Source organism: Cricetulus griseus, chromosome 4 (assembly GCF_003668045.3).
Source record: "Cricetulus griseus strain 17A/GY chromosome 4, alternate assembly CriGri-PICRH-1.0, whole genome shotgun sequence".
NCBI classification, from domain to species: Eukaryota; Metazoa; Chordata; class Mammalia; order Rodentia; family Cricetidae; genus Cricetulus; species Cricetulus griseus.
Genome location: NC_048597.1, coordinates 161738528 through 161763210, shown reverse-complemented (window position 1 = coordinate 161763210; position 24683 = coordinate 161738528). Strand labels below are relative to the sequence as shown.

At 45.1% G+C, this 24683-nt stretch overlaps 1 long non-coding RNA gene across 2 annotated transcripts in view; it reads right to left on the bottom strand.

Moving 5' to 3' along the window:
* The window catches only part of LOC118238684, a 56603-nt gene that overhangs the window by 10521 nt on the left and 21399 nt on the right, over nt 1-24683 (bottom strand). The window contains exons 3-5 of one of the 2 annotated variants that reach the window (XR_004769611.1): nt 24628-24648; nt 22977-23179; nt 18936-19837 (exon numbers count right to left, since the gene is read on the bottom strand). The exons of the other annotated variant lie outside the window; for it this stretch is intronic. This is a non-coding gene — a long non-coding RNA (uncharacterized LOC118238684). Of the gene's footprint in view, nt 1-18935; nt 19838-22976; nt 23180-24627; nt 24649-24683 lie in introns of those variants that run through there. 2 annotated transcript variants of the gene reach the window in all.

The window sequence follows — 24683 nt, the reverse complement described above, 5'->3', positions numbered from 1 at the left end:
GAACAAATGGATGCTGTATCATCCTGGGGTTAATATATACTAGATGAGGCAATATAGTACACATCACAGAAATAGCTAATAACAGTCTGGAGGATAAGTAAGAGACAGAAAATTAAGAGTTGAATCTCTCCTCAAGTATTCCTGAGGTAGTATACTGAAATAGTATACTATTCTAGCACATATTCTAGCAGCCATAGCAAGGAGAGTGGGGGTTATGTCCTCCAGGCTCAAGAGACCACCTCATCAAGGGAGAGAAACACTTTCCTAGCTACAGGTAGGAATTATATCCTCTTCAATAAAATTCTCCAGTGTTCAAAGTTTACTTTTAAATGCAAGGTAGTTTTTAAGACTAACTAATACTAAGTGCCTTTCAGAGTGTGTGAGAGTTTAATTCTGTGTCAGGCGACATATGGAGAATTGTTCGTGGAGCATCTCACTCCTCACAACAGAAGTGATAGGGAAGACAAGAGTGCTATCTGCAATAAGGAAGCTGGAGTTCTGGTTAAGTAATGCTCCCGAGATCATTAAGTGTTAAGGCTTGAACTCAAATGTGATATGCCAGGCTTTAGTGAATAAAAGACTAGAAAGAAGAGACAAGTGAGGAGAGAGAGAGAGAGAGAGAGAGAGAGAGAGAGAGAGAGAGAGAGAGAGAGAGAGAGAGAGAAGAAGAGAAGAGAAGAGAAGAGAAGAGAAGAGAAGAGAAGAGAAGAGAAGAGAAGAGAAGAGAAGAGAGAAGAGAGAAGAGAGAATGTACACATGGGTGCATTAGAGATCAACTTTGGGTATTGTTTTTCAAAACACTTCCAACCTTGGGTTTTTGGTTTTTGTTATTTGAGATGATCTATTAATGGCCTGGAACTTGTCAAATCAGCTAGTGTGGTTGGTCAGCCTGTTTCTACCATCCTTGCCCTACTAGTGCATACCATGAGGATGGAACTCAAACTTTCATGCTTGCACGGGCAAGCACTTTACTAACTGAACTGTCAAACTGACCTAAATCTTGCTTTCAATGATTGTCACCACATCAAGACACTCAGGACTTTTCCAAGCAGCCTTCATCTCACCTCCTATTCATCTGACAGTGTTATCCACTGCTACAAGGTCTGGGCCAACCTCTGAGCATGCCTTGTGTTTTCACAGAGGGGTCCAGCCTTTTGCCGGATAATCATAGCTGAGGGAGATACCTTGGGACAGGGGACCAATTCTCCTGGAGTCTCATGTTCCGGATGATAGGCTACAGTAGTCTTCTGACTAAGTCTCCTCCAGCTGGCACAAGGCCAGGAAGTTGGGGTCAATTTCCCCAGTCTGGCTGTTCCTGGAACCCCTCTGGGTTTCAGTTGCTGACAGATAAGCTAACCATGTCTCTCTCCCAGCCTTCCCACACAACTGTGCTTCCTTGCGACTCTTTCATTTCTCTTTTCACTTTGATCAGAGCTCTCTGGGGTGCGGTAGGGGAAGGGGAGGAGAAGGGCCTGGATTCCAGGCCTGAGACTCCCTGGAAGGTGGCCAGTTCAGCCTGCTGAGTGTGAAGAAGGCAGCAGGCACACTCAACCTCAGAGTTCCCCGGGAGGGAGGCTGTGGCTGGTGCCAAATGCAACTCTGCATGCTGTCCCTGCAGCACAGGCTGCATCCCTGTCCCAGATCCATGGAGCACCAGTCTGGATCTGACACCATTCATGGTGCCTGTTGGGACAGGTCAGTAAGTGCCAGGTTGCAGCGAGTGTATGCAGAGTGTTCTGCTCAACCCGTCAATGCACCTCAAGTGGACTCGTTTTGGAGGCATTTGGAAGGCTTGCCCTTCTAGAGCTTTCTAAAGCAGCCAAGGGGCAGAAAGGATGGAAGATGGGTCCCTTAGGACACAGAAAGAATCCTTCAGCAGTGCAGTCACAAACAGAGGAGATGGGGAGTGAGTGAGAGGAGATGGAAGGATGAAGGTAGCTTGAGATTCCTCAGCAGGGATGAGATTCACTCTTTCCCTGCCCCCCCACCTCCGCCCACCTCCGAATGGAGCTTGTGTCCATTTTCTTACTGAGGCTGGAGAGAAGAGTGATGCCACCCTTCCAGCATGGGCTCTGTTTGTGTGTGGGGGGGTGTACTTGTATGTGGTGGGGTGCACATGTGGGTGTGGCCAGAGGACAATTTTGATTGTTATACTTCAGACACTACCACCCCCTTTTTGAGACAGGGACTCTCACTGGACTGGGACATTACCAGTAAGCTAGGCTGGGTAGCCAGAAAGGCCCCGGGATTCACTTGTCTCCGCCTCCCCAGGGCTGGACTACAAGTGTTCACCACTATACCTGGTTAGTTGTTTATCTGTTTTCAACGGATGTTCTGGGAATGACAATCAGGTCCTCATGCTTATAAGGCAAGTGTTTTACCAGCTGAGCTGTCTCCCCAGTGTGGAGATATATTATTTATGATTTATTAAAGCTTGTCTGAAGATCAGAGAAGCAAAGCAGCCAAGCCAGTAGATCTTAACCTCTACCAAGCTGAAATGGCAATCCTGTCTCCATGAATCCTCAGAGGCAAAAGCTCTGAGTTCCTGTTTCCTCCTTCTTATATTCCTTTCTCCTCCCAGCCATATCTCCTTTCTCCTCCTCTCTAGTGCTGGGATTAAAGGCGTGTGATCCCAAGTGTTGGGATCAAAGGCATGAGCTCACTCTTGTGTAGGCCATGATGGCCTTGAACTCAGAGAGATCTATCTGCCTGTCTCCTGAGTCCCGGGATTAAAGGTTATGTGCCACCACTGCCTAGCTTCTAGAGCTAACTAGTGTGGCTGGCTTTGCTTTCTGATACTTCAAGCAAGCTTGAATAAAGCATAAATAATATATCACCATACTCCAGTCTCACATGACTCTGCTTCCCTGTCCCAGTCCCTCTGCAACCAAGAGTGTTTGCTCCAGTGAAAAACAGTTACCTCTGGGGACCTATAAGTTGAAGTCCTCCTGGAGCCAATGGAGGACGCCTCCATTCAAAAGGTACTATCACTCCTGGCACTGGTCATCGCTGGTTTAGGCACCTGGTCCAATCAGCTATAGCTTCCTCTCTACATTTAAGCAAGAGTCTTAGCTACATGGAGAAATTCCCAGGACCTCCTCCCAGAAGGTTGTAGGGGAAGCAGTTACTTCCTGGAGGTCCCACCACTCCCATGACCCCACTGCAGAGGAGTTCTGACTCCTCTCTAGGCATTGTTGCTCACAGTCTCAGACTCTCCAGGGAAAAAACAAAGAAAGCGTTGCCATCTTTGTGACAGCAGGCACCTCCGGCCATCTCCAAGACAGAAGACCCAAAGATGATTTTCTATTTCTTTCCTGCTATCTGTGCACATCTGAGCACGTCCCTGGGGTAACAACCTTCCAGCCCAAGTCTGACCCTTGTCTCAACAACACTAACTTACTATGATTTGAAAAGGGCATTCTTTGAAGAAAAACCCTTCCTGGCCCAATGGAAGACATCTTTAAAAAACCATCTAACTTAGATTCTGGGCTGTCTGGTACGCTGCTCCAAGGAATGCTTGCTGACTCTGGACCCATCCACACCCTCTATAATCTCTGATTTCAGCTCATGCTTGTGAATACAACCCAGCAACTCCTCAGTCTGTGCTGAGAGCTCTGCACCACTCTGTTTTTTTTTTTTTTTCTTCGTGCCTTGCACCAAATTAATGGTGCTCTCCTGGAGACATGACTCAAGCCCAGGAAGGCAGCCAGAGGTTTGCAGAGCCACAAGAACTCTATTTCAGTTGTATTCTTTTCCAGCTGTGGCCTGGGGTCAGGGACAAAGGCAATAATGCTCTCTTTATTTACTTTGTTAAGAAAAAGGACATGGTGGGGGGAGGGCTATAGTCAGAACATTCTAGTCCCTTCACCTCCTCAAAGCCCTTCAGAGTGTTGGATACAAGTGGAACCTTGAGAAGAAACCTACAGGCAGTGAGCCCTAGCCTAGCCAAATTGCTGTATGTCACACGGATATGTGTCTGCTTTGGACATGTGGTTGCTAAAGAAGAATAGGCTAATGTAAAAAGCCAATGATGGGAATGGTGACTACAGGACCAAATATTGGGTGGCCAGGGCAGATGTTCCATTCTGTGAGAGCTTCAGCTCCCCTAGCTATCAGGCAGGGGCTGTTACCTGTACCTCACAGGGCTTCCATACAGGCTAGAGCGGGGTCTCATTGATGGCCTATGGCACATCTGCCACAGGTTAGGAAGAAGTGGCTCTTCAGGAGGCCTCATCTCCACAGCTGGAGCAATACCTGGCAGAACTGGGTGCAAGACAATGTTTTAGATGAAAGATGGAAAATATGGAGGAAAGAAGGAAAGCGAATGCAAGCAAGCAAACAGGATTAGTTAGAGGTCAAGATGCTTGCGTCCTTGCCTTGTTCAGTTTCATATATTTGATACCAGAGTGTTGGAAACGTTTCCACACAAAGTGACCAATTTTGGGTGGTGTGGAAATGAATGGAGGCCAATAGAAAAAGGGGACAGGTAAAGTTCTGGGAGGAGGAAGGTCATGTGTATTGCTCTAGAAGCTTGGCTTTGAGAGTCTAGAATCCCAAAGACTGAGTCTAGAATCTGGGAGCTTTTGGTCTCAAAAGGCCAAATGATGCACTATGACCCATACTGCCACAAAAGACATGGCTGTTCCTGGGAGTCAAAGCTGAGCTAGGAGACTAAGGTTAGTAAGTTCAGAAGACTGATGCAATCAATCTGATGTATATTTTGTTCCCAGAGAGTGGCTTACACACATAGGGAGACACTCTTAAGTATATTAGGGACCACCTTGGTGTGCCTTGTAGGCTGAGGTTCTTACATTTCCTCCAGTCATTTCACCACCTGCTTGCAAGTTGTTGCATCTCAGCCCTAGGAAATAGCAACATTAACTGATAAACGCTCTGGCCTCACCAGGACCCTGGTTTCTCCTTCGTCCATCAAGCCCTATAGTTTCCTTCCCCTGCAGAAGGCAGTGCTACCTCTCTGCTCTGGGTTTCAAACCACCAGGTAATTCTGGGAGCATTTATGTGTTACACTCTGAAAGTCTGCCCCTTGGCCTGCCAAGTAGATTTAGTTTAAAAATAACTCCTCACAGCTCCGGTTGACAGTAATTTGTGGAATTAAGATGGTGTCAGAGACAATTTTATGAAAGTGAGTGTTGTCCCGAGTGATTGTGTTTCCTGAAAGATGAGCAGATAACTCAGCACAGGACATTCCATTAGCTTGTGTTTCCCTCCCCCAAGCCAGATAAAATAGACCCCCGTTTCTCTCCCAGATGGGCCTCATTTCCAGAGCCGACAAAACTATTCTTGCTGGGCCCAGAGATCAGAATGTGTTCTCAACAGGGATGAAAAATGATAACGCTGACATGGACGGGGAATTTTCTTAAACTAAGCTGCCCTGCTCCTAGGAAGCAAAGCAAACCCCAGCTCATTAACCAGGAGGTATTTTCTAAGAGAGCAGCTGCCAAACCCTGAGTCAGCATCCACCCTGGGTCTCTGCATTAATAAGGCTTCTTGTGAACTCTCTGGATCCAGGAATTCCTCCCTAGTGCTACAAAGGAAGAAAGGCATCTCGTATAGAATTAGGAAGCCCAGAGTTACTTCCAGCTTCAGGCATTGTTTGATGCAGGGGTACAAATGATGTCATACATATCCAGTCTCATCATCAGCTGGGATTCACATTCTCATATGTCAGCTCCTCTCTCAGAAGGTTTTTATTCCTTGCTACTACATGGCTGACACAATTGCAGAGATTGTACTATCATAATTCCATATCTACAAACAAAGTACATCTCTTCTACATAAAAACACAGATTTTATCTTCAGATTATTATAGTTTTAAACTCTGGGCTGGCCATTCACTTCCCTTCCTTCCTTCCTTTTTCTCTCTCCCTCCCTCCCTTCCTTTTCTTCTTTTAAAAGACTGATTTTATTTTTAAAGTGTGTGTGTGTGTGTGTGTGTAGTGGCCATGCACAGAACTGCAGGTACCTTCAGAGGCCAGAAGAGGGCATCCTATTCCTGGAGCCAAAGTTAACCAGCAATTAGGAGCTACCTGGGAACTGAACTCAGGTACTCTTCAAGAGCAGTACTGACTCTTAAGCACTGAGCCTTCTCTCCAGCCAGGGTTTGGATGTATTTCTGAACCAAGAGTATAGACTAGAGTTGTGATTGGAATGCTTGTGATCATTCACCACCAAATTCACATGTTACAAAAAACAAAAGTCTCAAAGATGATGGAATTAAGAAATAGGAGATGTTGGTTGGGAAGTGGTATTGAATGAAGGCTTGAACCTGCCCTTTTATTCCTAATACTATATGGTAATTCGAAGTAGTTGTCATCTATAAGGACTTGCTGTCACTTTGATCTGGGACATCTCAGCCTCCAAAACTTTGAGCAATAAATTTCTCTTTTTTTATAAATTACCCCAGGTGAAGGCATTCCATCACAGCAACTGGATCTGGACTAAGGCAATCGGAGGACATTATGACCAGAGAATATAATAGCAGGTTATCAGAGTAGTTTTGGTCATGGAATTAAGGATTATGGAAAATCACAAGGACTAAGGGTTGGGGATGGGGTGGGGGGTCACAGCACTGGGGTCTCCATTGAGGATTACACACAGGAAAATGGAAGAAGACCTCTATCAGAAAGAGTTATTTTTCTCATACCCTTACATGTTCAAAAAGTTCAAAAGGAAGCAACTAAGACCCCTTCCAGACCATGGCCCCACATAATTCATATGGCTCCAGTTATGGCTACTCTGCCATCCAGGCATGATGACACATCCCAAGCATGAACAGAGGCAAAAGCCAGGCCAGATGGATCTACTTTTTAATTAGAAAAGCATCTTTCCCTAAATTTTCTCTTTATATCTTTTCTACTTAAACTGGGTCATACAATCATTTCTAACTTTGGGACATTTGGGGAATGGGAGTATTTTAAACTAGGGACATTGAAATATCAAACAAAATAGAAACACTGATACTGATGACAAAGAAGGGAATGGGTATTAGGTAGGCATCTAGCAATGTCAGCAATAGCTATCTACTACAGAAACACAAGCAAGAAGTATATGCTGGGTCACGTGCCACCTCTTACAGTCACTTCTCCTTTCCCCATTAAAAGATACTTCACAACGACTATCTCAAGAAGGAGATTCAACTCCTTGTTGGTGGCATGGAACAAAGCTTCCCTGCAGTTATTTCTAGAAAAATTATAAGCCACCTTCCCATGTGAAAGATGCCATGACCTTCTTGAAAGATATTTTATCTTTAACTAGGAACTGGTGACAATTATTGTACTGTCTAGTTTTATGTCAGCTTGACACAGGCTAGAGTCATTTAGGAATAGTGAACCTTAATTGAGAATATGACCATACCTTGAGCAAGCCTGTGGGAGGTATTTCTTCATTGATGATTGATGTTGGAGGGCCCAGATTCCCCCCTGGACTTGGTGGTCCTAGGTGTTATGGGTGCTGGGCAAGCCATAAGGAGCAAGCCAGTAAGCAGCACTCCTCCATGGGATCTGCATGGCCTCAGCTCCTGGGTCCAGGTCCCTGCACTGTTTGAGTCCCTGTCCTGCCTTACCTTGATGATGGATTATAATGTGAAGATGTAAGATAAAGTAAATCCTTTCTTCTCCATGTTGCTTTTGGCTATGGTGTTTTATCTCAACAATAGAAGCCCTAACCAAGACTGTCATTGGATATTCTTAATTTAATGATAGGATATATTTCTAAATCTTTTTTAGAATCACAGTTCTGTAGATTGATGCTAGAACACAGAACGTTGCCCCATTTGGCATACTGAGGTACACTGTACAATAGTGTAAAGCTTTTGCATGTTTTAAGAAAAATTCTTTTTGTAAATTGTGTGTGCCTGTTTGTCTGTGTGGGGGTATATGTACATGAGTGCTGGTACCTGAAGAGATCAGAAGAATGGAACCCCAAGAGAGTTACAGGCAGCTATGAGCTGCCTGACCAGTGCTGGTAACCAAACTCAGACCATTTGCAAGAACTGTTCACTCAGTCACTGATACATCTTTACAGCCCCCAAGCTCCTTCATTCTAATTGTGCATGCATACAATTTTAGTCCAAGGGACCCCTGAAATCATCCCATTAGGTCAGCAAAATGGAGTAGAGGTTACTCTGAGACCAGTCTTAGTCCATGACTGCCTTGGGCTTCCAAAGCAAGTTCTGCCCACCACATAGTGGCAGGTGGAATAGCCACTTAACCTTGCCACATGTGGTCTTAAGAAGCAGCAACAATGAAGGCAGGAGTTTTTCTTCAAGTGGTTTTTAAAGGCTACAAACTGTTGCAGTATTTTATTTTCTACTTCATAGGATCAGGAGGTCACAGAATATTGGGTTGGAAAGGAGCCTGGTGATCATCAGGCCAAATCCTTTCATTTTTCTCTGGTTCTCTGTGCAAATCTCATCTAATCTCATCATGTAAGAAACCTCATCATCTGCAAAGCTGCGCTGGTGGCTACAGTCCTGTGGATCTGAAGGTTTAAATCACAGACCCAGATATGATTTGGAAAGATAGGCTCATCTTTTGCCATGTGGAGGAGGGAAGGGAAGAAGCCTGAAACATTTCGCTCTCTGCTATAATCTTTACATGGACTGAATTTTTTCTTCCTGCTTTCAACTTCGTCATTATTTAAGAATTACACAAAAGATGCAGAGGGAACATGCCTTCCACCTAATGCCCACACTAGGGAGGCCCCTGCATTTGCTTTCAACAGATACAGCAATAAGAGAGAGGGGGAAAGAGGAAAGAGACAAAAAGAGGGAGGGAGCAAAGGAGGGGAGAGAGAGAGAGAGAGAGAGAGAGAGAGAGAGAGAGAGAGAGGAGAGCAAGATTTTTTCTAAATCATTTGGGGGTAAATGCATTTTGGCCATCAATACTTCAGTGCATATTTCTTAAAAATAAGGAATTGTCTCACATTAGCATAGTACAATAATAAAAAATAGAAAATTAGCATTGTGATAACATTGCTAACACATATATAGACATAATAGAGTTCCTCCGTTATTCAAATACTGCTGTATATAGACAAAGAAAACTCATGCATCATTAGATACAAACGTGTTCAGTTGTCACGATGTCTCATCTTCTTGGAACAGTTCTGAAGTCTTCGCTTATCTTTCTTGACCATGACAGCTTGGCAAATACAGCCAAGCTATTTTTTACGATTTCAGATTGAGTTATTAGACCATTAATATTCTATCCACAGCCAGAGAGAAAGGATTGGTGTGACTTTTACCTTGTGATTAATGCCGATGAGTTCAGTCACCTTAGGATTATACCTTGCTGCAAGTAGTGGAAGGGCATACAAGAGCTTCTAAGCCTAGACTTCATTTTGGAGGACAAAAGTCTGTACCCACCAGTGGCAGAGCAGAGAGGCCCCATGCTTTCCTGAGACATGATCCAGAGGTGGGAAGCTTTTTTGACTTTTCTCACAAGGTGTAGGGCGATGCTCTTTGCAACAACCAACTACATATGAGCCTCAGTCACTGTGGTTAGTTGTCACTAATGAAGGATTGTTTTGTTTGTTATTCACTAAAGCCTAATTAAAACCAAGGTTAGCAGGGCATCTGCTAGTATCTGACATCTTCCCTCCTGCCTTCCCCAGCCCCATCATCAGTCTACAAGATTCATTGGCTTTTAGTGCATTAGGCAAATTTACTATAATTGCAGAGACAAAAAGGAGCAAGGGGGCTCATGGCAGTACACTATTCCTTTCCTCTAAGTCACACAGACTCTGAGAAGGGGCCCTAAATTGCCTTTATTGATTTGCAAACCTCTAATAGATCATATTTCGCTGAGCAAAGGACAGGGCCCTCAAAGAGAGCCCTTTCTTCTCCTGCAACCTTTGTCAGGGTCTTGTCTTGAAGGGAAAGATACCTGTGGGTGTTGATGACAACTTACAGAGAACTAAATTGAAGACATCGGTTGCTTCAAAGATGGGTCTGAGAGGGACCTAGTAGGGCCCTTTTCCACCTCTGACTGGTTCAAACTAGATTTTTGCCCTATGTTTTGCCCTCAGGATTCTAATTTCCTTCCACTAGGAGTGCCTAAGCTGAGCTGGTCATCGAGTCCTCTGCACCAGTGACTTTCCTTATGCATCATGGAAGAATACATTAGATAATGATGTGGTAATGAATCCCATACAGGAGGGCAGTCAAGCTATTGTCTGGTATCAATCCTTAGGCATTGTCTTCCATTCAATAACAGTATAAATGTTCCTTAAAAATGGACTGTGCCAGATGTAGCACACTAGATTAGGAGATATGCTACTAAACACACCTATGAGGATGTTTCCAAGGAGATGGGACCAGGTAGAAAGACCCACCATGATTGTGGATGGCACCATGTATGGCCGCAGTCTCAGGCTAAATGAAAAGAAGAAAGTGAATGGCGCACCTGAATTAATCTCCCATTGCTTTTGTAACTGCAGATGCAATGGGACCAGCTGCCTCACACTCCTGTTATGCTGACTTGCCTGCATTGATGAACTGTACCCCTTCAAACTGTGAGCCAAACCAAATTCCCCCTTCCATAAAATGCTTTTATTTGGTATTCTGTCACAACAATGAGAAAGTGGATAATACCATACCAAATATCCTAAAGATATTTTTTTAAAGTTTGGAATATTCACTGCAAAAACAAACACAACAAAATATAGGAAAAATGTAGTTCTTTATTCACTATTTTCTCTAATAGAATTGAACCTGGAGGTAAAGTAAATACAAACCTTGCTAGCTACCTGGTCAGTAAAGTAGGATTTGTCACAGGAGAAATGGGAAGGAGGAAGAAGATGAAAGGGCAAAGAACAGAAGGGAAGGAGAAGGGGGAAGAAAGACCTTTACAAGGTTTCATTTGTGAACCATGACCCTACACTGAAGCCATGGTAGGGAAGAAGATAGTTGAAAGGGAGATGCAACAATTTGTTTCTCTTGACAAGTTAGTGTGTTTAGCAGACATGAGAAATTCTGGAACTTGAAGCTGGCCTCCAAAGGAAATACAAAAAAGGCCTCTACTCCATAACTACCAAAGGAGTGATTCTAGGGACAAAACTCTGCCTGGCCCAGAATGTCTGGGGAATCTTACATCCCACTAAAATACACACACACACACACACACACACACACACACACACACACACACACACCAGGTCTGCAAAAGAGGACACAAATGTTGAACCATGTTTGGCTTTGTGTAGCATTTGGGCACTGGTGAGTATAGACATGTGGGGACAGCTGGATACACAATCACAGCCAGAGTAAATCTTTATGAATTCCAGCTGTCTCCATTCCCCTGATAAGTAGAAAGAGCACCAGGTGAAGATGGTATAAAACAGCTCCGACTCTCCCTCACACCTGTCTGGCTCAAGAATGGCCTGGAGGGGAAAATAGTGTGAAAACTAAATTAATTTTGGTGACTATGATAGCTATCCTTGGTTTCCAACCTGACTACATTTAGAGTTAACTAAAATCTAAGCACTGGGTTCACTTGTGAGGGATTTTTTTCTTAATTGAATCATTTGAAGTAGAAAGATCCACTTTTATTCTGCATCTTTTGAAGTGGGAATATCCACCTTTAACCTAGACCACACCTTCTGCTGGCAGCTTATATAAAGGGCATGGAAGAAGGAAGCTTGCTCTCTTTGCCTGCTTGCCCTCACTCTCACTCTCACTGGCAAGTCCATTCCTTCACTGGCATTGGAGCCTACTTCTTTGGGATCCTGGCATATACTGAAGATCAGCTGAGAAATCCAGCTTCATGGACTGAACAGCTACTGATTTTTGGACTTTCTGTTGGTAGACAGCCATTGTTGGACTAACAGGACTACAGTCTGCAATCCATTCCAACAAAGCCTTTCTCTATATAGCTGCTCTATCAATTTGTTCCTCAAGAGAAAACTGACTAATATAGTGACGAAGACAGGAGGCTAAGGATAGAAGGTGCCTTTCCAGAATAAAAGCCCTCTTCAGCCCATTGCTTTTAATTGCCTTCCTGTTGCCTCTCTAAAGCAAATTTCCTTGCGCCTTTTAGATAGTGATACGATATAAGTAAGACAGAACTGTTTAAAGGGGAATAAATAAGTCTCCTGAGATGTTTGGGGGATACAGAGACGGAGAGGAGAGCCCTGCATAAAGCCACCTAGAAGTGGAAGAAAGTATGCATGGGGTCAAAGAGTCACAGAATGGGTGCTTTTCTCATCTTCACCTCTGGGCCAAGCTGTCTGTTGTGCCAGCCCTGGAGGTCTACAAGCAGGCAAAGGCAGAAGATGCCTCTGAAACTGCTGTAAACCGTGAAGCTCCATCCATCCCCATGTAAGTGCCGGTGCTAACTAAAACCTCATGAGAAGGAAGCTGGCAGTTCAATATCTAGGGTGAGTGGGGACACTGTCAGGCATTCTGAGCTTGAGTACCATCCAAAGAAGCCACACAACTATGGCTCTCTCAGAGTCATATATCACTTGTCCTCATAGATGCCACTAGGCTGCTTCTACCCCAAACCCACTCATGAAGGCTGGAGGTGCGGGAAGGATAGCCCTAGTTTACAGAGAGGCAAACTGAGGCACAAGTTCCTGGGAAATTTTTTCTTGTGGTTATAATGTGATCATAGACTAGAAAATCCCCAGACTCCTTCAGACCAACAGGACAGTCTTCCTCCTGCAGGATCCCCTTGACAACAGTTACTCAGCGCAAACCTGAGGCCTCAGCCTCAAATCGCATGATGGACCCGACTCAGCCCTGGTCACCTGCTATAGACGACTATTCTAAAAGGACAGAGAGATGAAACTTCAGTAAATAGCCTCCTGGCTCCAAAAACAAAACCTCACTCAGGTCTTTGAAAGGGATTGTTGAGAGCTCATCAAGTAGGGTAAGTTTGGCCCATCTCTACCGCTGGCTGCTTGGAACTGGTGGGCAGGCGCAGTTCAAAACAGAGTTCAAAATGTGTAGCATTCATAGCTTGGAGAGTCTCAGAAAACCCTCACTGCCAGGGGCCGGTAAGCCTGAGTATTCAGAGTGGATTAGGTGTTCACATATCCCCCCTCTCCCCAGCAAACCTCATGGAGAAGGAATATTAAATCCCAGCTAAGTGTGGCAGGTGGCCATTGTACATGCCAGCCTGGACACAGGAGTGGTGGCCATGGAGTCTGCCAGAGCCAAGACTGTGCCGCCAGCCCTGGTCGCTCTCATGCTGTTGCTGCTGTCTCCATGCTGCTGTGCCCACTCTACTCCTTCTCTGAGGTGGCCAGTTATATGCATCATTATACACAGTGCCTCTCCAGAACTCATGCATGTTCATCTAGACAACCCAACAAAGGCCACCGGTAAGACAGCCAACTGCAGCGCTATGGGACTCAGCTGCATTTTGCTCTCAGGCTACAAGGGCAGAGCTGAGTAACTGTAATACAGCTAGTATGGTCTGTGGAGATTTACTGCCTGGCCCCTTACAGAGAGGGCTTGCCACTAGTGTGCTATTGAATTGCAGTATTCAATTCTGAACATTGCACTGTGAGTGGGTGCTACTCTACTGTGTAGGGAGACAGAATGTTTTAGTAATTTACCTCAAGTCACACAATGATAAGTGGAAGGGCAAGCCTAAAATCGAGTTTGTTCACTTCAAAGCCCAAATGGACAGTTGTGCCCATCTGCGACATTTTCAACAAACTGACTGGAAGCTGGGTAGCAATACAGTGAAAACTCCTCTTTCTCCACATGAGTGCCGCTTTAAATGAGGTCTAGTTTAGGTTTACATGGTCATCCTTGGCCTTTTCCACATAGGCCTCACATTATAGGACTTCTCTTAAATACTTCCAGGCAGCAACTCACAGCTTGTAAATAAACCTGAGACCCAGAAAGGCCAGGCAGCCAAGAGCAGCTCCTGGCCAGGCCAGTCAGAGTTACCATAGCAACGGAGTCATTTCCATTACAATCCCTGCAACAGGCTTCTAGAAGGTGATTAATGGTTGACCTCTGGGGGCTGGGAACCTTCTGAAGAAGTGTTTGGGGAGGGAGGCATGGCTAGGCTGATACTAGGGTGGGTGGGACCAGCCACTTCTTCCTGGTTATGGAGGTAAAGGTCCTAGATGGGGATTCAGAGCAGAAACTTCCCATTCTCTGGTCTCTCACATCCTAAAGCCTGGCCAGAAAGCATTTGCGGTGTGGGAAATATTCTCCAGCCTTGAACTGGGCTGCCAAAATCAGAGAAACAAAAACAAGAGTAGCCATAGGGGCAAACAACAGGCTGTAAATTGGCTTATTCTTAGAGGGCACCCACTCAGCAAGGGGAAAGGTACCAAAGAGAATTGGGAGTGGCAACAAGATTGTAGCACAAAGTGGGGGCATCCCATCTCCTTGGTGGTGGGGGGCAAAGAAAAGCATTTTCTACACACTCTAGTAAAGAAGATGGAGAAGGAAAAGCCAACCACCAGTCAAGATTGTAGGCCACATTTACAACTTCCAAGGGCAGGTGACTTGAGAAGGCTTTGAGGTCTCTCTTACTCTTACCTACCTGCAATGAGTGTGGACTGACTACCTGCCAAGTGGGGTGGCCTGAGTTCTGTACCCTGATCTATGGTGTCTGTTATAAAGCCATTTTCTCCTCTTTCATTGACATTTTTTTCTCTCTCTGCTAACAGCTGGATGGTTCTGACTGCCTAGTCATTGTTTTGTTTTGCCCCTTGTCACTGATGGTGAGTCACTCTCTGCCTGGAGCTTGGCTGGGCATTTTCTGTGGTGCCATAAGATTCCTAAGAGCTGGATTGGGTCTGGTTCGTCCTTTTCTCTGTGATGGCATAGCTCTGAGGTCTAGACAGAAGAACTGAGAGAAGGAGAGAAGGGGCCTCACTGCTCTGGGGTCTGAGTTCACTATTCAGAAGTGAGGAAATTCAGCTCAGAGGCTGGAAATCTTATCTTCTATGAACCGGTTAGAGGAGCAATAGGGTCCACTGAGGCCAAACTGGTTAAGACAATAGCATCTCCAGCCTGAGTGGAGACCTAGCATTCCAGTTGGGCCAGTTGGCCTATTACCTGGCCAATAGACCATCCCTGAGCAGTCAGACTAACTTTCAGTCCTGCTAAAGAGGTGGGTAGAATACTTAGTCCTTTAATGAGATAATGCATTTTCCCATAAGTAGAATCTAAATATAATCTATGAGCACAAGCTCTGTTCACATTGTACTGTATGCTGATCCGTGTGTAAAAGGTCAAAGCTTGGCAGCAGCAACGGAGAAAAATGCTAACACACACACACACACACACACACACACACACACACACACACACACACACACAGGAGCACGTTCAACAAAATGATCTAAAATGCATATTAGGTCTCTACAAAAGGTTCCCACCGGCCTCTCGAGAAATAGTACAAGGCAGGTAAGTTTTGCTTCATCCAGTGGTTTCCTCCCCTTGTTAAAACTGTTCACTCTACTTCCTCATTCTCAACCATCCCCCCTTACCTTCTAGATCATTATCAAGAAAGCTAAACTCTTCTGCATCTGTGACTCTTTCTACATCCACACCCTATACTGACTGACTGCAGCAGAGCAATATGGGCCTTGCATGTTTGGGGATCTGCTTTTCTTGGAAATTGTGGTTGTAGAAATAGCCGTGCCTCTTTTTTTTTTTTTTTTTTCCGAAAATAAGCACAAAATTCCTATTTGGCACGGCCATTACAAGTAAGAGAGGAGAGTGTATGCTGTGGTTCCCCCCACCCCAGGAGACGGGCAGAAAGAACCCTGCCTGGAGCTGCCATCAGTGTATTATCTATGTGTGAGTTCCACCCTTTGCGGATTACATGTGGCCTGGTTTTCATCTCAGTTTGACTTTCCCTGCCACTTAGTGTGTGCCTGGCCTTCTTCCCTGTCAGGCAGTATGTCTTCAGGGAATATAAATTAATATTAATATTAGCCTAAGTAACAAATGGTTGGGAAGGTAACGACGTAGAACACAACTGAGTGGAATGATTTCCAAACCACCCACGGGAAAAGAACTCTCTTCCATCCATCCTGGAGAAGGGGAATGCCCTGCCTTTAGCCGAGGATGCCCCTCTAAAAAACCAGCACCATGAATAGCAAGGCCTGGGGAAGCAGTCTAGTATAGCCAGCTTGAGCTCCCTGCCCCTCCTCTCCCTCTTTCAGTCTTTCTCCCAGGATGCTCTAGCAGCTTCTCCCCTGCCCCCTGTCCCCCACTGTGTCAGCCCCTACCTGTTCAGCATCTCTGTCCCCAGGGCCCTGTTCTCAGTTAGGAAGCTGATAAACTGCACTCCGGTGATAATGGATGGTAATAAGTTAATGTGCTACCCCTCCTGGTAGCATTTGCATTCTGACAGGGTCTTTCTGAAGAAAAATCGTTCTTAACAACAAAATGACTGGGCTTGGGAGCATTCCAACACCTGCGTCTAGCATGTCTAAGGAAATATATTTGTGACAAGAGGCGTTTTGATTCCTCATTCCTTGCTGTGCCTTTTTCCCAGACAGAGACCAATAAGAAGAATTTTCTGGGGTTGGCATGGGGGTTACTGAACCAAGGCCTGGTACAGAAAAGTAACCTCCACCTCCGATGCAATGAAAAGATACCCCTGGAGAGACAAAGTCTCAGAAATAGAAGGGGTGGGGGTAGAGTGAGGAAAACCCCAGTAGAATAGAGCTGACATATCTGGGCTATGCATGTATCCGCCTCTGCATTGGGAGGCTGGCACAGCCTTCGCAGCCAACATGCCTCTGGGGTACAGTCACATTAGAAAGGCTGCTTCCATGGGGCTGACTGCCAGGCATGAGGAGTGGGAGGGCAGTGGTTGAGACACAGAGACATGCTCCAGAACGGCTGGACTGCCAGGAACCCATAGAACCCACTTGATAGTGGGCCCCTCTCTGATCTGCACCACTCTCCCAGTGGTCACAGGTGCTCCACAGAGCTGGCAGGTATGGCCAGGCCACAATACAGGGTCACTAGGACCAGCTATCCACAGCTCTCTCAAGCAGGCCACCCTGCATTCTATGTCAAGGCTAAAGAAACAAGGCCTTCATGTATAGATACTCCATCTTAGCTCAGAGCCGTTGGCATCCTCTTCCTGCTCTTTGTAGGCCAGATGGTCCTGTGGTCCTCTTCTTTATCAACATAACCTATTATGGAGGAGCCTGCCTCACTTCTCTTCATCGTTCTGCCTTTCACTCTTAAAGAGAATTTGTTATCCTGGAGCTCAGACACAACGGTACCTAGCCCCAGCCTCCTTGTCTCCTACCTTATAGGTCCCTTTACAGAGAATTCAGAGCAAGCCATTGCCTACTGCCAAGCGGACCCTGCCGCCATGAACTCAACATGGAACATAGGACTAGATACATCTCAAACACTGCTTCTATAAAGTTACTGTGAGTGCTGTCAAGCTGATCATGTGGGCAGGGACTTCAGGGTACTAGTCCATCACATAGGAAGCAGAACCTGAGAGATGTGGGCCAAAGGATGCAAGATTTTAGTGAGATAAGAAAAGTTCAAAAATCTATTGTGCAACACAGTGACTATTGTTAGTAAGGATTATTGCAACTTGAAATAAATAATATTAAGAGTTCTTAATAGATAATAGAATATGCTATGTGTTCTCACACTGCTATGGTTTGCACATTGGTTGATCCTTGTGCTAGGATTCCAGTCCTCTGTGTGGTGGTATTGGGAGGGAGTATGGGTCTTTAAGAGGTGGGACCTAGTGGGAGTATTGCAGTATTGACAAGTGTGATGCTCTCTGAATAGATGAATGCAGTTCTTATGGACCCTGAGTTCTCTCTAGAAAGAGTTGTGAAAGAGAGCTTGACCCATATTGGCTCCATGGCTTCCTTTCTGGTTATGTGAGCTCTCCTTCTAGAATACAATCTTCTACAATGCCATCTGCCATTAGACCCTCATCAGAGCCTAAACCCTGATTTGGATTTTTGTTTTTTAAAATGATAAGCTTAATAAACCATATATATCAAACTATCTATCTATCTATCTATCTATGTAACTTGCTTCAGGCATTTTGATAATTTTAATATACTAGTGAAAAATAGTCTAACAAACACTATAAAAATGATAACTATAAAATAATGTATATGCTAAACCATTGGCTCAGCCACCCCACAGCACACATAGACAGGAAATGATCATCTTGTATAACATAAATGCTCTTATAACTGTAAGATATAATAAAGTATGCCCACCAAGGGTTCACATGTTAAAAGTTTGGTTCCCAGCTGGTGGTGCTGGTGCAAGGTGATTGGATCATCGTCGGTAGATCATCCATCAGTGAGCTCAGAGCTGATTGGGTTAGCTGGAAGAGGTGGGTCTCTGAGGGCTTGTCTTTGAAGGGTATGTCTGGTCCCCTGATCCTTTTGAATTTTGCATCCTGAGCACCATGAAAAGAGCTGCTGTGTCTCAGCACAGGCTCACAGGCAACAGAATCATGTGACCATGAGCTAAAACCTCCATCCATACCCATGAGCCAACAAACAAACAAACAAACAAACAAGCCCTTTTTTGTCATGAATCCCCCTAACATAAGTATATACAATTTTGTCAATTGAACAATAAAATAATAATAATGGTCCAGGTGGCCTTTGAGGTGGAATTGACACTAATGACAATTATAGGCAAGTGAGCTGCAGCTCGGTCAGAAGAAGATCCAAACAGGCAGCACTCTCTAAAAATAGCAGGCTATCTTGGGAGCTCATGAGATCATGATCCCTTGGGTGTTCAAGCAGAGGCTCAAAGATGTCTATAAGAAAGAGACACCAGCAATCAAGCACTCAAAGATGGCTGGCTGAGTCGACTTCTAATGGTTGTTTAAAGAACTGTGTTTGTAAAAGGCTTCTGATTGGATAGACAAATATTGATTGGGCATCGTTACCTCACTTAGAATCACCACATCAGGTTGGGAGGGACGGAAAGGTAAATTAACATTTATTGAAAATCCATTATACACTGGACACATTATCTTCAATCTTCACAGTGTATGAGGGAGGCTTTTTTTTTTAATTCCTGTTTTACAGTGAGAAAACCAATTTCAAAGATGCTAAGAACCTTGCTCAAAGTCATATTGTGTTATCAGGTAGTAATTCTATAGTGGAGTCCAAGACTGTTGGTATCTACAGGCACCAATGCCCTGCTTCTCTTGAATGCCCTAACTCCATCTTTCCTCTGGCTGCCCTCCTACAGGTCCTCTTTTCCTCTTTGCCTCCGTGGAGAATGGACGTCTGAAGTAAGCCTGATGGACCAGCCAGAATCTGTCACTAAGGCAGACTAACCATTCAGAAAGATTCCTGTGTGATAGTGCCAGACACCAGCCAACTAAGGTGGCTCCCACAAGAAATCAAGTAAGCAGAGAGTGTCTTAGCCCAGGCAAGTGGGATCTCCAATGGAGTGTTTGAAGAGCCTGTGCCCTTTCCCATGTTGTTGCTGCAGTGTGACATGTCGGGAAAGCTGCCACTTTGGTGGCTTACAGGCAAATTGCAGTATTGTTTGCAGTAGTCCCAGAATCCTCCAGGGAAATTAGAGACCCAGACATGTAACTGCTTCTCTGGCAAAGAAGCATCAGCCTAGGCAGTGATGTGGGGCTTTGGCTGGTTCTTGGATTATGACCAGTTCAGTCATTGATGCGTGAGGAACAAGATGCCAACGTGTGTGCCACCAGCCTGGTCCATAGTGCCTTAGGCCATTGCCGGTATAATAACAACAGCTCTGTGTAGGCAGCAGTGCTCCTTCCTAGAATTCAAGCATCACCTTTAGTGTAGTATTACTCTCTCTGTACCTCCTTCAGCCTCCCGAGGAAACTGAGGCAAACCACAGCTGGAAAAACAAAACAAAACTGGAGAGTTAGCTCCCAAGTCCAAAGGAAGTTGATAAATTGATGCTTATAGATCTCTTTGCACCCTGTCCCATACAATGGAAACTCAAGTTGATAATCCAAGTGGCCAGCCATTCCCAGATGTCTAGAGAAGCAGAGAAATGTTGCAGGGGTGGAACAGAGTAGAGGTAGAAAAGTCTGCAGACCCTCACTGCCCTTATGCCTGTGCCCAGAATAAGACTTGGCTTCTCGGACCCCAATTCCTTTTGCTTGTATGTCAAGGTCCAACAAGACCTTCATTGTGACTGTAGGAGTTACTCTGAGGCTGTGCTTCCTCTTCCGCCTCCCTGAACATGCAACCGAAATTCTCAGCTCCTTCTTAGCTCTTTCTCTGCAGTACATCTGAATGAGTCTGTATGCCTCCCGTGTGTTCCACCTGACCTCACCTCTCTATGATTTGTCTTCATGAAGATGAAGCCTCTGATATCCCAATGAAGTGAGCACCCAACCTGAATCCTGAATGAGAGATTCATTTTCGCAGGTGCTCGGAAATCAAAAGAAACTCTTGGACCTAGTGAGTGTCAGTCAGAAGCATGGGACCAGACAGAGACTAAGGGCAACAGCCTGGCAGGGAAGGTGATGTGAGCAGCTAAAGAAAGACACTGGTAGCAGGTAGCACTTCATTTGCATTAGGGCTGTCCCTCCTCCTCCTTTCAAGGATCCTGGTATGGGCCTCTTACCTGATGCACAAACCAATGCTAGAGGTAGTTTCCAAGTGAAATTCTATCCAGTGGGCAGGAAATGTGCTCATTCATTTTCTCAGTTAGTCAGCCCAAGTTTCTCTGTGTATTTCCACCCACTGAGGATGAGGCAGGCAGGAGGGGTGGGCAAGCAGGTTAGAAGTATGGGGCACGAATTCATAATCAGGATTTACTAGATCCTCTTAGAGGGAGTCAGTGCTTGTGGGGCAATGAGATTATTTACAGAGTTCTGAGCAACAGCCATGGCTGATGAAAAATAGAAGCAACAGAAGGGTGTAGGGGCTGGAGACAGCCCCTAGAGACTTAGCTTTTCTTGGAGCCTTCAGAAAAATAATTTTTAGACCACAGCATAACTCACAACACACCTTTCAAGAATTATTAGAACACAGGATAGTTCTTAATATTAAATATTAACGCTTGAGTTAATGGTTTAAAGATTATAAGGAAAGGATTTTGTTGCTTTTTGTTGTTGCTGTCCTCTTTGTTTTGATTTTTTTTTTGCCACAGGTAAAGATTATTCCTTCCTTTTTCATGTAAATATCAAGAGTTTGCAAGAAACTTAAATTACCTCAAAAAATAATGGGTAGGGGGAAGCTGCATATTGTGTACTGTCTTCATCTGTAATTCTAGCACTCAGTCTCCTGAGACAGGAGGATGATATGCTGCAGGGTATCCCAGGCTACATAGCAAGACCTTGTCCAAACAACTACCAAGAGTACTAAAGAACAGATGTCACAGTCCCAAGTCCTGAAGGAGGCCCTGGCTCTTCTTATGGAATGGGTGGAAGTGGGCATCAGAGGTTCACTCTCAGGTAGTCTTCAAGAATGTTCTCTGAACCCCAAATGGCTCCATCGGGCCAACAGTGGGAACTCCAAGGAGCTGATCAACTCTGTACTTGACCCCTCCTTCTCCTTGTCCAGGTGCTTAGTCACGGACTCACACACTGTTTGCAGGACACACCCTCTAGCAGCTCCAAACTGGGTGAAGTAGGGATTGAGGAGAGGTGTGCACTCTGCTATTTCCAGCTAAGGGCTAGAGTCTGGGAGCCACAGGCATCCATAATTCATCTACTTATATGCTATAGTGTATTTCCCCTTTTGTCACATTTCTGGCCAATTGATTTCTCTTGGCCACAAACTTACTGCTTTTAGAACAAATTGACTCTGTTCAAATCTACCCTGGGGGAGGTGGACAATGGTTGGGAGAGACTCCTGGCTTTGTTTCCCACGAGAAAGGGGCCTCTGAGGAGTCACAGCAGGAAAAAGTTATGCATAGGAGCTGGAAAACTCTAATCCTGGACTTTGATGGTAGAGTGACTTAGAAACCAAGGGATGACATGCTGCCCTGTGCCTTCTAAGTCTACCATCAGAGCCCTCTGACAGAGTTACACGGGAAGAGAGAAAGGAACATAATAGATGCCATGTTGGGGCGCAAGAATGAAAACACACAATTGGAATGCTCTTTAACATCCTCTGTCCTCCACATCCCCAGTTCTATGTCACCCTCCCTAAAGGCCTGTCTCTGCAGGACTTCAATGTCTGAGTCCCAAATTCCCATGGGCTAGCACTCTGGGATTAACTAAGGAGGTAGGAACCCCCATTGCCTGGAGCCTCTGCCAAAGTCTCTGAATATCTCATCAGGAAAGATAGAAAGTCACCCAGGTCAGGTGACTCAGAGCAGTGAACTGGACCCAGGTGTCTTTGTTGCTGGGCCCTTTCCTTGAATCCCTCATATAGCATTTCCTCCTAATTCTACAGGCAGGTACCTGGGCCCCCACCATCTCTCGATGCCTCTTTTTCTACAGTTCCCAGCCACTATCCTTAGGAGGTACTCGCAAGAGAATTGTTGGATGAGTAAACAAACGAAGAAACAGTCTGGCAAATCATACACAGTGAGGGAAGTTTATCTCAGGACTCTAGATACATAAGAGGCTCAAGGAATGGGGATCTCTAATGGTGGGGTTTTGGAGAATAACTTAATAAGCTATGTGGATTCTCAAGTCCAATTCGTAGAGCCTACCACACATGCACAAGGCATTTTCAGGTGGTGTAAAGTCCCCTCTGTTACTGCACTTGGGAGGGCATCTGTCTCTTTGTGATAGTGTTCAGAGAGACCAGAAGAAACTCCTGCCCCACACAAGCCTTCTGTCAAAGGAAAGGAAGCCAGGCTCTGACAATGTGTGTGTGTGTGTGTGTGTGTGTGTGTGTGTGTGTGTGTGTGTGTGTGTGTGTCTGTGTCTGTGTGTGTGTGTGTGTGTGTGTGTCTGTGTGTGTGTGTGTGTGTGTCTGTGTGTGTTTTCCTTCTCTCCAGAAAGCCATTCTACCCAATCACTAAGCCAGCCCACCCCCAGCTCCCTAGTGAGATGCTTCCCTGAGCATACCTGGTACAGGGAGGCTGTGATCCTCGGAGTGAATGGTCTAACATTTCTGCTTTTATCACCAGCATGGTGAGCACTAATGCCAGCCAGGATCAGGGCCTCTCAGAGAGCTATGCTTTGTGGAGCCTACCAGAGGCCGTCCTGTTCCCTTAAAGCCTGGTGGTTTATATCCCTGGACATCTCCTGTTGGCCTGATATTGATTTGGCTTTGAAGAAAACAAAAAGTCAGTAAGAAAAATACACACCACAGGCCAGAAATAGAATCTGTCCTTTGCAGGTGTAGCAAATACTCTCCCACAGCTGGGTCCATTTTGAACATGGTTCCTCTGAGTGGAGCCCAGAGCCTAGAGCTGCCTGCTGTAGCTAGTCTGTGCCTTACAAGACCACAGGGGCCCAGCTACATCGGGCAGCTTGTCACAGCATTTTATGGGCAGGGTAAATATTTGTGTTATATTCGCAAGCACAGCTTGGAGCCTAAGCCCACTTTATGGCCAGACCTGGGGAAATTGGAGAGTCATGCTGTGTGAACTACAAGAAGTATTTTGCTTGTGACATTGTAGGATGCAGTTTGTACTTGAGGGTGAAGACAGGTTCTGTGCCTGGATTAAAGAGGAGCCTGAAGCTGTGGATTCTTCCAATTCAGATTCCCTGTCAAAATAGGTTTACTCTACATGCCCACAGGGTCACTTCCATGTCTTCAGAGGATTTACTAACTGTGTGTGTGTGTGTGTGTGTGTGTGTGTGTGTGTGTGTGTGTGTGTGTGTGTGTGTGTGTGTGTGTTTGAATGTCCTGCCTTGAACAGAGAGCAAAACGGGCTAAGCTTTTCATCTGCCTCTTGCCTTCCATGTTCCAGGTTTAGGCCACCTCTAAATAGAGGTTGCCCACCTCTATTCTTATAGTTTCCACTCACTCCTCTGAAAGACATTGAGTGGAAGGTTTTATTTTTTTGTTTGTGTTTTTATTTTTTAAAGGATTGATTTTATTTGTGTGTGTGTGTGGGGGGGGTTATGTGTACATGTATGTGAGTGTCTGCCGAGGCCAGAAGTTAGTGTTGGCTATGAGCCTCTACCTATTGGTACTGGAACCGAACTCTGGAAGAGCAGCAAGCACTCTTAACCAGTGAGCCATCTCTTCAGCCCCTGACATTGACTTTAATTAAGCACCTAACATCTGCCAAGATGTTTTCAATTTATAGCAACTCTGCAAAACAAGGATTATTATTCTCATTGCAAGGGTAACCAGTATGTTGAGTCAATAGGACCCATGAGATCAATTCAGAAGGAAAATGCATTTTTGTTTGCCACTGTCCTTTTAAATGTATTTGGAGGTTTGCTTTTCCTCTTGGCACTAGGTAAAATCTCTAAGTTCTCTGTTCATTCTAAGGGGATGCAAACCATTTGAAGTCACCAATATAGGTTCTCAAATTAGTATTATAAGTGTCTGGCTTGGCATAATAATCACCATATTGATCTTTATACAATGATATGCTAATTAAGCTATTGTGGCTTTGTGCTTGCAGAGAACATTGAGCGTTTGGTGATTAATTTTCACTCATTCAGGGTCCACTGAAGGTCAGGAGATGCTTCTGGGCAGCTGTCCTCCATGTGGTGACTCAGCCATCCAGGCACTTTGATCCATGCTTCTATTACTAACCAGTGATTTAGCCCTGGACAACTGCAAAAGAGAGAATGTAACCAACCTCACAGAAC